At 47.4% G+C, this 16,722-nt stretch overlaps 1 protein-coding gene across 4 annotated transcripts in view; it reads right to left on the reverse strand.

The window, feature by feature from the left end:
* Positions 1-9,965, reverse strand: part of sema6bb (sema domain, transmembrane domain (TM), and cytoplasmic domain, (semaphorin) 6Bb) — a 141,332-nt gene extending 131,367 nt beyond the window's left edge. For all 4 annotated transcript variants that reach the window (XM_071345263.1, XM_071345262.1, XM_071345261.1 and 1 more), the window contains exon 1: positions 8,982-9,965. The gene's annotated coding sequence lies outside the window, so the exon portion shown is untranslated. The remainder of the gene's footprint in view (positions 1-8,981) is intronic.
* Positions 9,966-16,722: the final 6,757 nt, after the last annotated feature.

The raw sequence follows: 16,722 nt of genomic DNA on the forward strand, positions 1-16,722 counted from the left end.
CTCTGTCAGGTTGGATGGGGAGTGTCACAGCACAGCTATTTTCAGTTCTCTCCAGAGATGTTCGATCGGGTTCAAGTCCGGGCCCTGGCTGGGCCACTCAAGAACATTCAGAGACTTGCCCCGAAGCCACTCCTGCGTTGTCTTACCTGTGTGCTTAGGGTCGTTGTCCTGTTGGAAGGTGATTATTTTCCCCATTCAGAGGTCCTGAGCGCTCTGGAGCAGGTTTTCATCAAGGATCACAATGTGCTTTCCTCTATTCATCTTTCCCTCGATACTGATTAGTCTCCCTACCGCTAAAAAATATCCCCACTGCTGCCACGATGCTTCACTATAGGGATGGTATTGGCCAGGTGATGAGCGGTGCCAGGGATCCTCCAGACGTGACGCTTGGCATTCAGGCCAAAGAGTTCAATCTTGGTTTCATCAGACCAGAGAATTTTGTTTCTCATGGTCTGAGCATCCTTTAGTTGTCCTTTGGCAAACTCCAAGTGGGCTCTCATGTGCCATTTACTGAGAAGGGACTTCCGTCTGGCCACTGTACCATAAAGGCCCGATTGCTGGAGTGCTGCGCAGAGATGGCTGTCCTTCTGGAAGGTTCTCCCATCTCCACAGAGGAACTCTGGAGCTCTGTCAGAGTGACCATCGGGTTCTTGTTCACCTCCCTGACCAAAGCCCTTCTCCTCCGATTGCTCAGTTTGGCCGGGCGGCCAGTTCTAGGAAGAGTCTTGGTGTGTTCTGGTGGACATTAAATGCTGCAGAGATTTTTTGGGACCCTTCTCCCGATCTGTGCCTCGACACAATCCTGTTCCGGAGCTCTGACGTGCACTGTCAACCTTGGGACCTTATAAAGACAGGTGTGTGCCTTTCCAAATCATGTCCAATCAATTGAATTTACCACAGGTGGACTCCAACCAAGTTGTAGAAATATCAAGGATGATCAATGGAAATAGGATGCATCTGAGCTCAATTTAGATTCTCATTGCAAAGGGTCTGAATAATATGTAAATAAGGTTGTTTTTTTATATACATTTGCAAAGATCTCTAAAAACTTGTTTTCGCTTTGTCATTATTTCGCTTTGTCATTATACTGTAAAGTCCATGGAGAATAAGAGCACCTCATCCCAGCTGCCCACTGCACTGAGGCTAGGAAACACTGTCACCACTGATAGATCCACGATAATCGAGAATTTCAATAAGCATTTCTCTACGGCTGGCCATGCTTTCCTCCTGGCTACCCCAACCAACAGCTCCGCACCCCCAGCAGCTACTTGCCCAAGCCTCCCCAGCTTCTCCTTCACCCAAATCCAGATATCAGATGTTCTGAAAGAGCTGCAAAACCTGGACCCGTACAAATCAGCTGGGCTAGACAATCTGGACCCTCTCGTTCTAAAATTATCCGCCGGCATTGTTGCAACCCCTATTACTAGTCTGTTCAACCTCTCTTTCGTCCCAGATCCCTAAAGATTGGAAAGTTGCCGCGGTCATCCCCTGACACTCTAGACCCAAACTGTTACAGACCAATATCCATCCTGCCCTGCCTTTCTAAAAGTCTTCGAAAGCCAAGTTAACAAACAGATCACTAACCATTTCGAATCCCACCGTACCTTCTCCGCTGTGCAATCCGGTTTCCGAGCGTGTCACGGGTGCACGTCAGCCACGCTCAAGGTACCAAATGATTTCATAACCGCCATCGATAAAAGACAGTACTGTGCAGCCGTCTTCATCGACCTGGCTAAGGCTTTCGACTCTGTCAATCACCATATTCTTATCGGCAGACTCAACAGCCTTGGTTTCTCAAATGACTGCCTCGCCTGGTTCACCAACTACTTCTCAGATAGAGTTCATTGTGTCAATCGGAGGGCCTGTTGTCCGGACCTCTGGCAGTCTCTATGGGGGTACCACAGGGTTCAATTCTCGGGCCGACTCTTTTCTCTGTATATATCAACGATGTCGCTCTTGTTGCGGGTGATTCCCTGATCCACCTCTACGCAGACGACACCATTCTGTATACATCTGGCCCTTCTTTGGACACTGTGTTAACAAACCTCCAAAACGAGCTTCAATGACATACAACACTCCTTCTGTGGCCTCCAACTGCTCTTAAACGCTAGTAAAACTAAATGCATGCTTTTCAACCGATCGCTGCCCGCACCCGCACGCCCGACTAGCATCACTACTCTGGACAGTTCTGACTTAGGTATTTGTAGTTGTCCACATATTCTAGGTGTCTGGCTAGACTGTAAACTCTCCTTCCAGACTCATATTAAACATCTCCAATCCAAAATTAAATCTAGAATCGGCTTCCTATTTCGCAACAAAGCCTCCTCCACTCATGCTGCCAAACATACCCTCGTAAAACTGACTATCCTACCAATCCTTGACTTTGGCGATGTCATTTACAAAGTAGCCTCCAACACTCTACTCAGCAAACTGGATGCAGTCTATCACAGTGCCATCCGTTTTGTCACCAAAGCCCCATATACCACCCACCACTGCAACCTGTATGCTCTCATCAGCTGGCCCTTGCTACATATTCGTCGCCAGACCCACTGGCTCCAGGTCATCAATAAGTCTTTGCTAGGTAAAGCTCCGCCTTATCTCAGCTAACTGGTCACCATAACAACACCAACCCGTAGCACACGTTCCAGCAGGTATATCTCACTGGTCATCCCCAAAGCCAACACCTCTGTTGGCCGCCTTTCCTTCCAGTTCTCTGCTGCCAATGACTGGAACAAATTGCAAAAATCACTGAAGTTGGAGACTTTTATATCTCCCTCACTAACTTTAAGCATCAGCTATCTGAGCAGCTTACCGATCGCTGCACACAGCCCATCTGTAAATAGCCCATCCAATCTACCTACCTCATCCCCATATTGTTTTTATTTAGTTTTTTGCACACCAGTAGTTCTACTTGCATATCATCATCTGCACATCTATCACTCCAGTGTTAATTTGCTAAATTGTAATTACTTCGCTACTATGGCCTATTTATTGCCTTACCTCCTCACGCCATTTGCACACACTGTATATAGACTTTTTCTATTGTGTTATTGACTGTACGTTTGTTTATTCCATGTGTAACTCTGTTGTTGTTTGTGTCGCACTGCTTTGCTTTATCATGACCAGGTCGCATTTGTAAATGAGAACTGGTTCTCAACTGGCTTACCTGGTTAAATAAAGGTGAAATAAAATAATAAATTGAGTATTGTGTGTAGATTGATGAGGAAAAACATTTATTTAATACATTTTAGAATAAGGCTGTAACGTAACAAAATGTGAAAACTTGCAGGGGTCTATATACTTTCCAAATGCACTGGACAGCATATAGAAATAGATGGGGCTCATGGGTAGGTGTCAGTAAGAGAGAGAGAGGTGAAATTAACTGGAGAGAGAGAAGAGAGGCAGAGAGAGAAAGAGGGAGTGGTTGTCCAGACTGTTTTCACACTCTTGCTTTGACCACCAGACGACAGAAAGAGAGAAAAAAAAGTTATGAGCTGAACAGAATGAGTTTTAATCACATCATAATTCATAAACAAAAAAGTATTTCAGTAAAAATACTGTAAATCATTGGTGGGTCTACCTTTACTTGTTACTTCTGTGAACTTTCAATATCCTCTCTCCTCGTGAGGGAGAGAAATTCAAAAATATCTTTAAAATATGTGGGTTTTTGGTAAAGGAATTACAAGGCAATGTTTCTTAAACTTACAGAACTCAAATAATTGATCCAAAACTAAATATGTGTTGATATTAGTTGGCAGGGGTCTTTACTTCAACAATAGTGTTTTTATGTATTTCTAATAACGTTTAAGACTTTTTCTGGTAGATGTTTTCTCAGACCCCTTTTCCATCGATTTGACCAGAAATCAAGGGCATTATTTATGCCTCATTTTTAAGATGGAGAATTGCTGAAAAAGGTATCTCTGCCTTCATGTCCCCAAAAAATAGACTCCTAGCTTTTATTTGACATGCTCCTATGAACTTAACATGTTGGTTCTCATGGGTTCTTTCAGATGGAAATTACCAGCCATATTCCTCTCAATCACATATAAATTGCTCTTTGAGCATGCAGAACACTCACAGATTGATTTTCTACCTATAACCCAAACCACTCATCTGGAAAGATTGTGTTAATGCCATTTAATAATCAAACACCCACAGTCAATTTCCACAATTATCATGTCCCGTCGACCACCAGCTCTTCGATCAATAACGCTTAACTGCACAACTTGAGCTGATAGAGGATTTCAGGTGACAGATTGTGGCCTGTTAGAAGAGAGGATCAGACAGGGGGTATTGGATGGGGGAGACCCTGGCTCAGACTCTGGCACAAACCCAGGCCATGAGATGCTCTGATTGGAGACCGCCTGCTGTCCTGAGACCTGTTGCCTCCAGATGGCCCCTGGGCCCCTCTTCTCTTCCCTCCATCACATGTTCCCTATCCTCCTCTCATCATCCCCTCATCTCTGACTCACAGGCCCTGGCTCTCTGACTAGCTCCACAGAGAGGGGGCAGAGCAGACGCTCAGCACAGCCAGACCCCTTTGATTCCTCACACAAGAGATGTCGGCTCCATACATTAATTGGTGCTTGTGAACCGTTGATTTAGTGCTTTCGAGGGCCCATTTCATCTGAGTAAGCGGTCTCCAGAGTCTATTCTGCCTCTGCCCACCCAGTGGAATCCTGCAGGTCTTCCACCCATGCTGTATCTCTGCTCCCTGACTCTGACCGTCATCCCCCTCCCATCCATCCCCCTTCCTGGGTCTTTGAGAATATTAGCTCACACTCATAGCTAGCCTTAACCCATCACATAGTATAGCCAGGCCTTGGCACTAGTCCCTCCTCGTGCCTCATCCCCTCACCCTGCCCTCCCCTCAGTACAGAGTCTCTTCAACATGACTGCCTCACGCATGACTAGATCCCCTGGTTCACAGAATGCAGTAAGCCATTAATTACTTCAAAACAGAAAACAAGTGGCACTGTGCATGAGAAAAGTAAATACAGCAATACAGGCAAGCAGGCAGAGAGAAACAGAACAGCCCGGTAATGACGAGAACCACAGTACACTGACAACAGCAAGATGAGTCTCTAGGTAAAGAACGATAAACAAGCACAATCTCACAGTTTCTCAGCAAACATAAAACTATCGGAGAGAGCAATCTGAGTATATAGTCCCTAAAACCCAAAGCTGACATAAATGAGGAGCATCCTATCCGTGGGCCTACAGGGCATACTTCCACAGCTTAACACTGTGCTGGTCATGTTTGAAGTGTGACTCAGGATGTCCGTGTCATTGTTTCTCTGTACAATTACTTCCACATCCAACAACAAGGACCTGTTAGTCAACACCAACACAATGAGAAAGAGCCAGGCTCCTTGCAAGCCCCCTCATTGTGTGTGTGTGTGTGTGTGTGTGTGTGTGTGTGTGTATGTGTAGAGAGTATAGGGGGGACCAAACTGTCCACATCTCTCCTTGCGGTGGCCCCTCACTAGTCCCTCCCCTCATTAACAAACCTCTATATGCTACAACGGCGATGTCAGCGGTCTCATGCATTGAGGGGAGAGAGCCATGTGAAAACGCCTCAATGACAAGCAAACAGGCTGTGAAAATCATTCCGCCAAAGGCATGGAATGATTTTCATGGTGAAGTTATATATTAACCATATAGGAGGATCTTTATTCAACAGCTAGCCTAGTCAGTCCTCAGTGAGACTGTAGCATTGTGCTCCTCCATCATCCCAGGCTTATGTAACAGATACCCTTCACCTTCTCAGAGACTTTTCAGAGTCCACAGACAGCAAATTAAAACATAGAAGACAAATGACTCAAAACGAGAGAGAGCAGCAATGTGAAAGCTGTTGAGGGAAAATGAAAGAGCTCTCATTATTGACTATTTCAGGGGACGTTCTCTTTGAACTTCACTCATTTATCCTCCTGCCTTGCTTTAGTATTGCACTAGATATACAAATTATTAGAGGAAGGAGAGATGGAAGATAAAAGGGAGAGTGCGGATGACGAGAGAGCGGGAGAGTGTGATTAAACGACAGAGCCGGTCCCTGTGGGATAGAGGGCTTATTGCATTTTAATGGGTGGATTGGTGGCCCCTGGACAGCTCCAGCCGCACCTCTCCACAGGTCAGGGGCAGCCACCACCCTGCAAGCCCATTGGACCCTGGGAATAAAAGCTCCAGAGGTCACCGGCTAACCTGTTTATCCTGCAGCCATAGCAACCCCAGTACTAGTCTTGGGCAAACATAAACAGCGGGAGCAGCGGTGGGCTGCTGTGTGCTGGGTGTAAATGGCGAGGTCAGATGGATATAATACAAGGCACTGCTGATTCATGCAACAGGAGCCCTGTCTGTCCACTCCTCACGCTGCTCTCTGCAGCACGGCCTGCCACTCACCAAGCCTCTCTTTCACCTTCCCTTTCTCCCCACTCCACATGCTAAGTGGTAACATTGTTACGGTCAATTTGTCCCATTCAGTCCCAGTGTCCTTCTCGTGACAACCCACAGAGAGACCACACTGCTTGGGAGGGCCTGACACCAAGGTCCAGCGGAGGGAGAGGGGGAGAAAGGGAGTGGGAGGGGCGGCAGAGCAGGTTAGCCTTGGGGCCCCCAGGCAGGCAGCTCAATTGTATTGGTGTTAGGCAATCAGTCAGAGGGTGGTGGAGATGTCGCCAGCTCTCTCACAGAGCCTGTGATCGGGCTCCTCTGGCCAGGTGACGTAACCCCCTGGAGGGGGTGGCGGGGACAGGATTAAGTCCTCCTGCAACAGGACAGGGGCACCTGTTATTTTAGCACAGTAGGCACAACACTTGCTTTGGGGGGTGCTGGCCTGCACAACTGTTAGAGAATGGAGAGGGTGCTAACAGGGCCCCCATTCAACAAATCCTGGACGGCACTGAATCACACACACACAGGAAAACTAACAGACTGTGACAAACATATTCTCCCTTTCTTTTTATTTCTTCCTTGGTCCCCCTCTCTCTCACATACACACTCAGACAGATCCTGCAAATTAGTTGAGAATTCCACAATGAGAGCAGTAGGGGTTCTTTGGCCCAGAGTGCAGGGAGGGAAGTAGGGAGGGAAGTTGTGGATCTTTCCAAATTAAGTAACTTTATAATAAATCACTGTGCTCTGCTTGCTGGGGATTAGCTGAGCTTCACTGGGCAGTTTGTTAAGCTGTGAGGAGCACTGGAGAATAGGAAAGCGTCGCACAAAAAACAGTGAAATCAGCACCACCTTGGAGCAGTGAGAGAGTATAAAGTTACCGTAGGCCTACTGATAGGGGTCTGTTTGCTCTTATACATCCTCCTCGGCTCGAGGAAATTAAAAAGGAAAGTACAATGAGGAGATCACAGCATTTATCAGACAGGTGTTTCCTCTGTTCTTATCACCTAATGTATTCCTTATGATATTTACTCTGTAACGAGTGCTAGTGGGATGATGAGTGTACAAGAGGAGGTTGAAGGCATTAGCCGGGAGAGCGGTGTGGGAGAGAAACTCCCTAGCCAGGAGAACACACAGCACCAACAGATGAATCATTAGCCAGATGCAGCCAGCAGCCCTCCACTCTCTCTCTCTCTTTTCTCCATTTAGCTCTCTCTCTCCCTCTTCACACAGGCAAAGAAAACAATGGCACGAAGCTGGGACTAGAACAACAGCCCAGCATCTGGGCATTAGAAGAGTATAGGTTAGAGAAGGTAGGTAGGTATGCAACCTGTGGCAGAGTCCAGGGAGAGAGAGAGGGCTTTCAGGGGATATTAAAGAGCCCCTTGTCCTTCGAGCCTGATTGACACATGAGAGTGAGGGGAGGGCTTGTGCTATTCCCTTGGCTATATCTTAGCTTTCACAAAACTGTCTCCACTCCCTAGCCCCCTTTTCTCTCCCGCTCTGCTCTCCTCTCTCACACTTGGGCTCATTATTGGAATGCTCTGACACTTGGGGACTTCACTTACTTTTCTCCCTTTCCAGTCACAAACCTCAGCGCCCAACAAAAGGCAGCTCAAAGGCAATTTGAATTTGAAACCGGGAGCACAACAAAAACCTGCACCTTTCTTCCAAAATAAGAAACTTTGGGGAGCTCAGTGTCATCAATTCAGAAAAACGCGAATTTGATTTTGACACTAGCCAGCCGGGTTAACTCAGTGTACTGTAAAGACAGCAGCAGCTGCTGTAAAAAGAGAAGGACAGAGGGAAAGGGTGAGAGAAGAGCCCGAGGGGAGGACGGGTGTAGGGACACCCGGGCCTTGGACAGGATCACAGCGCAGCATACACAACCACTAGCAGCGCCACTAGACAGACACACACCAGTCACAGAGGGCTGCTGCTCTCATAGCTACTGCTCTCTTCGTGTGAAAGAAAAGTAAAGGGAGTCATTTTGTGCATTTACATTTTTTGCTTACATTTAATCAATAATAATAATACAGTTTTAGTGTTCAATTCATTGTAACGGTAGGCTAGTTGGGAAAATACATTATCATAGCCTACTATTGCACATTCTTTTGAATATAGCAAAAAACGTCAGTCTCGGTTACTTTCCTAATATATAGGGAAGTCATAGACATTAGCATACCTTCTTATAGTCGTCAACAATAAATCGTGCTGTGTCTGTTACAACAACAAAAAATGTATGTAGCTTGGACATGGAGCTACGCACTATGAAATCGAGAAACTACACAATGCTAGAAAATCCAGGTAATATTAGCCTATTGAACAAATTTGTAGACTATAATTATGTCACAATTATGTGTGTCGACGTGTGTGGCTGGCTGGTAACACTCCCTCAGAGGGCAAATGCCATAAAATGTCAAGTAAGTTCCCCACATTCGTTTGAGACGTTTTCAAACCCATCACATTTCATTATGTTCGGAACACCATTATACCCAAACATCGGCATGGCGCTGCGCGAGCTTGTCCCATAGCGCGCACCACCACCCCCAACCACCGGACCCCAACGTTGGACAGCTCTGCCCACTTACCGCTGATTGTCGAGTAAAAGGTGCGCCCGGAACGCGACGATTACACAGTTCTTGCCTCCACAGTATGATGTCCCCTGGATTAATATCCAGTATGTAAGAAGAGAATAGACAGGTCCGAGGTTTTCGTCAACACCAATTCCAACGTCGTTTGTAAACTACTACTCCTCTCTGTCGCACCTGTCTCTGGCAAAAACTGATCCCGTACGGCGGCGTGACATCCCTAAAACAACTGTCTCTCGGGTTGTGTATTCATATACCCCCACCAACCCCCAGCACACACAACACCACCTGTCCCGGTGGACCAGACACCACAAAGCGGTTCTTATGTCGCGCCACGACACATGGCATTCCCGTTGAGCTCTGCAGCAATATTGCTCCTCAGACAGCCGTCCGGAATTCCTAAATCATTTGGGATTGCTGGTAGCAGTGGCTGATGTAGAAGGACTGATTGCAATAACAATCCATGCAGCACCCAGTGGCAATGAACCAGCTGTAGCGTAAGAAAATTACATCTGTTTCGCTCTCCCGGCCTGCACTATAGCAGTTGCGTTATCAATCATCTATCCCCACAATAGTTATTTTGTGCTCGATGTAGCTGCGCACGGCTGCTGCTCTTGCCAGTATACTGTCATTCATTACTGCGTCTTTTCACTTCGGGTCTCATTGAGAGAAAGGGCTGTTCATCAGTCTGGTATGCGCCCCTTTTCCAGTATGCTTCTGCTTCAGGATTCCGCGGGTAGAAAACTCCCATTCATCAGCTTATGAAAAATGTGTATTTTTTCTGTAGTTTACCCATCAGGGGCTTTGTGAAGATAGGAAGATCACAGGGTGTTTCTTTACTAGCGGTGGAATACAGATTATTCACTGCTCCCTCCTGTCACCCACAGCGACAGAAAACGAGGCGATACCAAAACCTGAAGCAGAATTACGCAGTGACTGGAATGGAATTGATTACTAGATAATCATATTTAATTAGGCAAATTATTTTATTCTTAAATAAAACAGTAAACATCATATCAATAGACTTGCCAAGTTAAATAAAGGTAAGAAATGAACAGATTACTTTGTGTCCTAGGTCAATCTATTGATGGTGTTTATGCAGCACACATGTTTTGTAAAACAAATCTGATAGACATTAGCCAAATATACACTATTAAACAGCTGATGTTAGCTTATAGTACCGAACTACACTGTTATGATACAAACTATTGTTTAGATCAGCTGATTGAGTATAAGCATACAGTGCCTTCAGAAAGTAGTCACACCCTTGACTTTTCCCACATTTGGTTATATTATAGTCGGAATTTAAAGTATATTACATTTAGAATTTTTGTCATTGGCCTATACACAATACCTCATAATGTCAAAGTGGAATTATGTTGTTTGACAATTTTACAAATTATTAAAAAATGAAAATCTTAAATGTCTTGAGTCAATCAGTAAAAATGTGCTTAACAAGTCACATAATAAGTTGCATGGACTCACACCGTTGTCAATAATAATGTTTAACGTGATTTTTGAATGACTACCTCATCTCTGTACCCCACACATACAATTATCTTTAAGGTCCCTCAGTCGAACAGTGAATTTCAAACACAGATTCAACCACAAAGATCATGAGGTTTTCCAATGCCTCACAAAGGGCACATATTGGTAGATGGGTTTAAAAAAAACGCAGACATTGAATATCTCTTTGAGGATGGAGAAGATTTACCATTGGCGATTTAAGATTTATTAATTACACTTTGGGTGGTGTATCAATACATCCAGTCACTACAAAGTTATAGGCATCCTTCCTAACTCAGTTGCCGGAGAGGATTGAAACCACTCAGGGATTTCACCATGAGGCCAATGGTGACTTTAAAACAGTTACAGTTTAATGGCTGTGATAGGAGAAAAGTAAGGACGGATCAACAACATTGTAGTTACTCCACAATACTAACCTAATTGACAGAGTGAAAAGAAGGAAGCCTGTACAGAATAAAAATATTCCAAACATGCATCCTGTTTGCAACAAGGCACTAAAGTAATACCGCCAAAAATGTGGCAAAGAAATTACCTTTATGTCCTGAATACAATGTGTTATGTTTGGGGCAAATCCAATACAGCACATTACTGAGTACCACTCTCCATATTTTCAAGCATAGTGGTGGGTGCATCATGTTATGGGTATGCTTGTAATCGTTAAGGACTGGAGTGTTTTTCAGGATAAAAAATAAACTTAATAGAGCTAAGCACAGGTAAAATCCTAGAGGAAAACTTGGTTCACTCTGCTTTCCACCAGACACTGGGAGATAAATTCACCTTTCAGCAGGACAATAACCTAAAACACAAGGTCAAATCTACATTGGAGTTGCTTACCAAGAAGACAGTGAATAGTTACAGTTTTGACTTAAATCTACTTGTAAATCTATGACAAGACCTGAAAATGGTTGTCTAGCAATGATCAACAATCAATTTGACAGAGCTTGAAGCATTTTGAAAATAATAATGGGCAAATGTTGAACAATCCAGGTGTGGAAAGCTCTTAAAGACTTACACAGAAAGTCTCACAGCTGTAATCGCTGCCAAAGGTGCTTCAGTAAATTTGCAAAAATGTCTAAAGACATGTTTTCTGTCACACCCTGATCTGTTTCACCTGTCTTTGTGATTGTCTCCACCCTCCTCCAGGTGTCACCCATCTTCCCCATTATCCCCTGTGTATTTACACCTGTGTTCTCTGTTCGTCTGTTGCCAGTTCGTCTTGTTTGTCAAGTCAACCAGTGTTTTTGCTTCAGCGCTTGCTTTTCCCAGTCTTTCTTTTTCTCGCCCTCCTGGTTTTGACCCTTGCCTGTCCTGAATCTGAGCCTGCCTGCCGACCTGTACCTTTGCTCACCTCTGGATTATTGACCTCTGCTGACCCTGAGCCTGCTTGCCGTTCGGTACCGTTGCCCCACCTCCGGTTTACTGACCCCTGCCTGCCTTGACCTGTCTATTGCCTGCCCCTGTTGGATTATTAAACCATTGTTAATTCGATGCTGTCTGCATCTGGGTCTTACCTTCATACCGGATAGTACAAACTGGCTAGTACGGATAGTATTAGTACGAACTCCACCTTCCCGGCAGCCCCGTTTACCTCCCCCGGAATGCTTTAATCGAGAGCCAAGCTACTGAGGGGCGTTTTTAGCTCAGTGTGCCCTCATTTGACCTTCAGCAATCCTCCTTCCCCTCGAATTGCTCCAAGATAGCCTACCTCATCCTGCTGATGTCTGGGAGAGCTTTCACCTGGGCTGCCGCCGTATGGGAACAGCCGGCCGTGTGCGTGAGTCTGCAGGGGTTCGGGGGAGAGGTGAAGGTTTTTGATGCCCCGTTCTCCGGGAGAGAAGCTGTCCGGAAGCTAATCCAGCTCCGTCAGGACGCCCACAGGGTGGCCGACTATGCGGTGGATTTCCACACGTTGGCAGCGGAGAGTGTGTGGAACCAGGAAGCACTGTTCGACATGTTCCTGCACGGTGTCTCGGAGGAGGTTAAGGACGAGATTGCTGCTCGGGAGTTACCCACGGATCTTGACTCCCTCATCGCTTTGACCATCCGCATCGATGGGCGATTGTGGGAACGACAGATGGAGAGGAAATTCGATTTTGCTCGCACGTCCAGGAATTCCTCAGACATCCCCGAAGTCCTCGATGGTCCCGTTGCTGAGAGCACCCGAGGTTTCCCAACCTTCCTTGAGAGTCACCGACGACGGCCGAGGCATTGTTTCCCGAGCCTATGCAACAAGGCAGAGCTGGGCTATCGCCAGCGGAACGCCAACACAGAATCAACACAAGGAGCTGTCTGTGTTGCGGGACTTTTGGTAATTTTGTGTCCTCTTGCCCGGTAAAAGACCAGGCTCAACGGTAGGAGCGAGTACTCTGGTGGGACATATGGAAAACTTTTCTGCTTCCCTTACTCGCACCCCTTCATGTCATTCTGCTGTGGGGAAACGAGCCCAAATCTCTCCGGGTCCTCATTGACTCTGGGGCCGATGAGAGCTTTTGGACGCCACACTGGCTTCCGAGCTGAACATCCCCACTCAGCCCCTCTCCATTCCCATGGATGTTAGTGCGCTGGATGGGCGCTCTATAAGTCGGGTCACTCATAACACCACTCCCATCAACCTACGTGTGTCAGGGAATCACAGCGAGACCATTCAATTCCTGCTCATCAAGTCCCCCCAGATTCCAGTGGTTTTGGGATTCTCCTGGCTCCAGCAACACAATCTCCTCATCAACTGGTCTATGGGTGCTATCATGGGCTGGAGTCCGTTCTGCCCCGCCCATTGTCTGAAGTCAGCGCAACCTGCCCCGGGATGTCTTCCTGGGGGCTCGGACCTCTCCACCATTCCCGCGGAGTACCAGGACCTCTGGGAGGTGTTCAGAAAGTCCCGGGCAACATCCCTTCCGCCGCACTGCCCCTATGACTGCGGGATTGACCTTCTCCTTGGCACCACGACACCAGGGGGAATTCTGTACTCTCTGTTGGGACCAGAGACCAAGGCTATGGAGACCTACATTGGGGACGCTGTCCGCTCCGCGGTCCTGGAGTGGGCCCATTCCCCCAGGCTTGCCTGACACCCGGGCTCTCGTCGGACCCTGGCCTTCATGCGACAACGCTTTTGGTGGCCTACTATGATTCCGGATGTTGCCGTGTTTGTTGCCGTCTGCGCACAGAACAAGACTCTTCGTCAAGCTCCGGCTGGTCTTCTCCAACCACTGCCTTTCCCTCACCGTCCCTGGTCCCACATATCCCTGGATTTCATCACGGGTCTCCCCCTGTCTGAGGGCAACACTGCCATCCTGACTGTGGTCGACCGGTTTTCCAAAGCCGCCCACTTCATTCCTCTCCCCAAACTACACTCGGCTAAGGAAACGACCCAGTTTATGGTGCAGCACGTCTTCCGGATCCACGGACTCCCGGTGGACATGGTCTTTCAACCGGGGTCGGCAGTTCTCGTCCCGGTTCTGAAAGGCGTTCTGCACGCTCATTGTTTCGTCGGCCAGCCTGTCCTCCGGATTCCAAACCCAGTCCAATGGCCAGTCGGAGCAAGCCAACCAGGACTTAGAGACAACTCTTTGCTGCCTAGTCTCCGACAACCCTACCACCTGGAGTCAGCAACTGGTATGAGTTGAGTACACCCGCAACACCCTTCCTTGCTCTGCCACGGGTCTTTCGCCCTTCGAGTGTTCCTTGGGATATCAGCCTCTGCTCTTCCCTGAGCAAGAGGAGGAAGTCAGCAATCCCTCTGCCCAGATGTTCATCCGTCGTTGTCACCATACCTGGAAGAGAGCCCGGGCCGCTCTGTTGAAGACCACTTCCAGGTATAGGCGGCAAGCGGATCACCACCAGGCTCCTGCTATCGTGCTATCGGCTCAGGCAGAGGGTATAGCTCTCCACCCGGGACCTGCCCCCCCCCCCCCCCCCATTTAATCGGCCTGTTCCATCAATCAATCAATCAAGTTTATTTTATATAGCCCTTCGTACATCAGCTAATATCTCGAAGTGCTGTACAGAAACCCAGCCTAAAACCCCAAACAGCAAGCAATGCAGGTGTAGAAGCACGGTGGCTAGGAAAAACTCCCTAGAAAGGCCAAAACCTAGGAAGAAACCTAGAGAGGAAACAGGCTATGAGGGGTGGCCAGTCCTCTTCTGGCTGTGCCGGGTGAAGATTATAACAGAACATGGCCAAGATGTTCAAAATGTTCATAAATGACAAGCATGGTCAAATAATAATCAGGAATAAATGTCAGTTGGCTTTTCATAGCCGATAATTAAGAGTTGAAAACAGCAGGTCTGGGACAGGTAGGGGTTCCATAACCGCAGGCAGAACAGTTGAAACTGGGACAGCAGCAAGGCCAGGTGGACTGGGGACAGCAAGGAGTCATCATACCCGGTAGTCCTGACGTATGGTCCTAGTGCTCAGTTCCTCCGAGAGAGAGAAAGAAAGAGAGAAGGAGAGAATTAGAGAGAGCCAAGATGTTCAAAATGTTCATAAATGACAAGCATGGTCAAATAATAATCAGGAATAAATGTCAGTTGGCTTTTCATAGCCGATCATTAAGAGTTGAAAACAGCAGGTCTGGGACAGGTAGGGGTTCCATAACTGCAGGCAGAACAGTTGAAACTGGAACAGCAGCAAGGCCAGGTGGATTGGGGACAGCAAGGAGTCATCATGCCCAGTAGTCCTGACGTATGGTCCTAGGGCCCAGGTCCTCCGAGAGAGAGAAAGAAAGAGAGAAGGAGAGAATTAGAGAGAGCATACTTCAATTCACACAGGACACTGGATAAGACAGGAGAAGTACTCCAGATATAACCAACTGGCCCTAGCCCCCCGACACAAACTACTGCAGCATAAATACTGGAGGCTGAGACAGGAGGGGTCAGGAGACACTGTGGCCCCATCCGATGATACCCCCGGACAGGGCCAAACAGGAAGGATATAACCCCACCCACTTTGCCAAAGCACAGCCCCCGCACCACTAGAGGGATATCTTCAACCACCAACTTACAATCCTGAGACAAGGCCGAGTATAGCCCACAAAGATCTCCACCACAGCACAAACCAAGGGTGGGGCGCCAACCCAGACAGGAAGATCACGTCAGTAACTCAACCCACTCAAGTGACGCACCCCTCCTAGGGACGGCATGAAAGAGCACCAGTAAGCCAGTGACTCAGCCCCTGTAATATGGTTAGAGGTAGAGAATCCCAGTGGAGGGGAACCGGCCAGGCAGAGACAGCAAGGGCGGTTCGTTGCTCCAGAGCCTTTCCGTTTACCTTCACACTCCTGGGCCAGACTACACTCAATCATATGACCTACTGAAGAGATAAGTCTTCAGTAAAGACTTAAAGGTTGAGTCTGCTGTTACCCATCTCTAGAGTTATTAGCCCCACCGCTGTTTGTCTTTTGTTACTTCGTACCCTCCGTATTCACCCTACTTTCCATGTGTCTAGGATTAAGCCTGTGTCTCACAGCCCTTTGTCTTCTGTTTCCAGGCCCACCCCTCATCCCCGTGTCATCGATGGCCATCTGGCGTACACGGTGAGAAGCGTCCTGAGTGTTCGACCACGGGGCAGGGGTGGGAGGGTTATGGCCCAGAGGAGAGGTGCTGGGTCCCTGCTAGAGACATCCTATACCCAGCCCTCATCACGACTTTCACCGCCGGCACACCGATTAACCAGGTATGCGCCCAGGTAGGACGCCAGGTGGTCTGCCGTCCGGTACCGTTGCCCCACCTCCGGTTTACTGACCCCTGCCTGCCTTGACCTGTCTATTGCCTGCCCCTTTTGGATTATTAAACCATTGTTAGTTCGACGTTGTCTGCATCTGGGTCGTACCTTCATACCTGATAGTTTTCACTTTGTCATTATGGGGTATTGTGTGTAGATGGGTGAGACCTTTTTTGTAATCAATTTTGAATTCAGGCTGTAACACAACAAAATGTGGAATAAGTCAAGGGGTATGAATACAGTCAGAAAGCACAGTATACCATTAGTCAACCAGTTTTTCTGATTAACAACTTGTGTCATGACCATGTAAAGGCAGATGCCAAAGTACCACACAAAGTACAGGCTACATTTCCTCTAAGAGTATATTTCCTGGTAGGACTATAGAAAACGGCCCAGTGGATCACTGCACCCACACACCAGAGGACAGGGCAAGCAGCAGCATCATTATTCAAGCAGTGCAATGCTGGGGCCAGGGCCTGAATAGTAATGAGTTCT

Source organism: Salvelinus alpinus, chromosome 16 (assembly GCF_045679555.1).
Source record: "Salvelinus alpinus chromosome 16, SLU_Salpinus.1, whole genome shotgun sequence".
Taxonomy (NCBI): domain Eukaryota; kingdom Metazoa; phylum Chordata; class Actinopteri; order Salmoniformes; family Salmonidae; genus Salvelinus; species Salvelinus alpinus.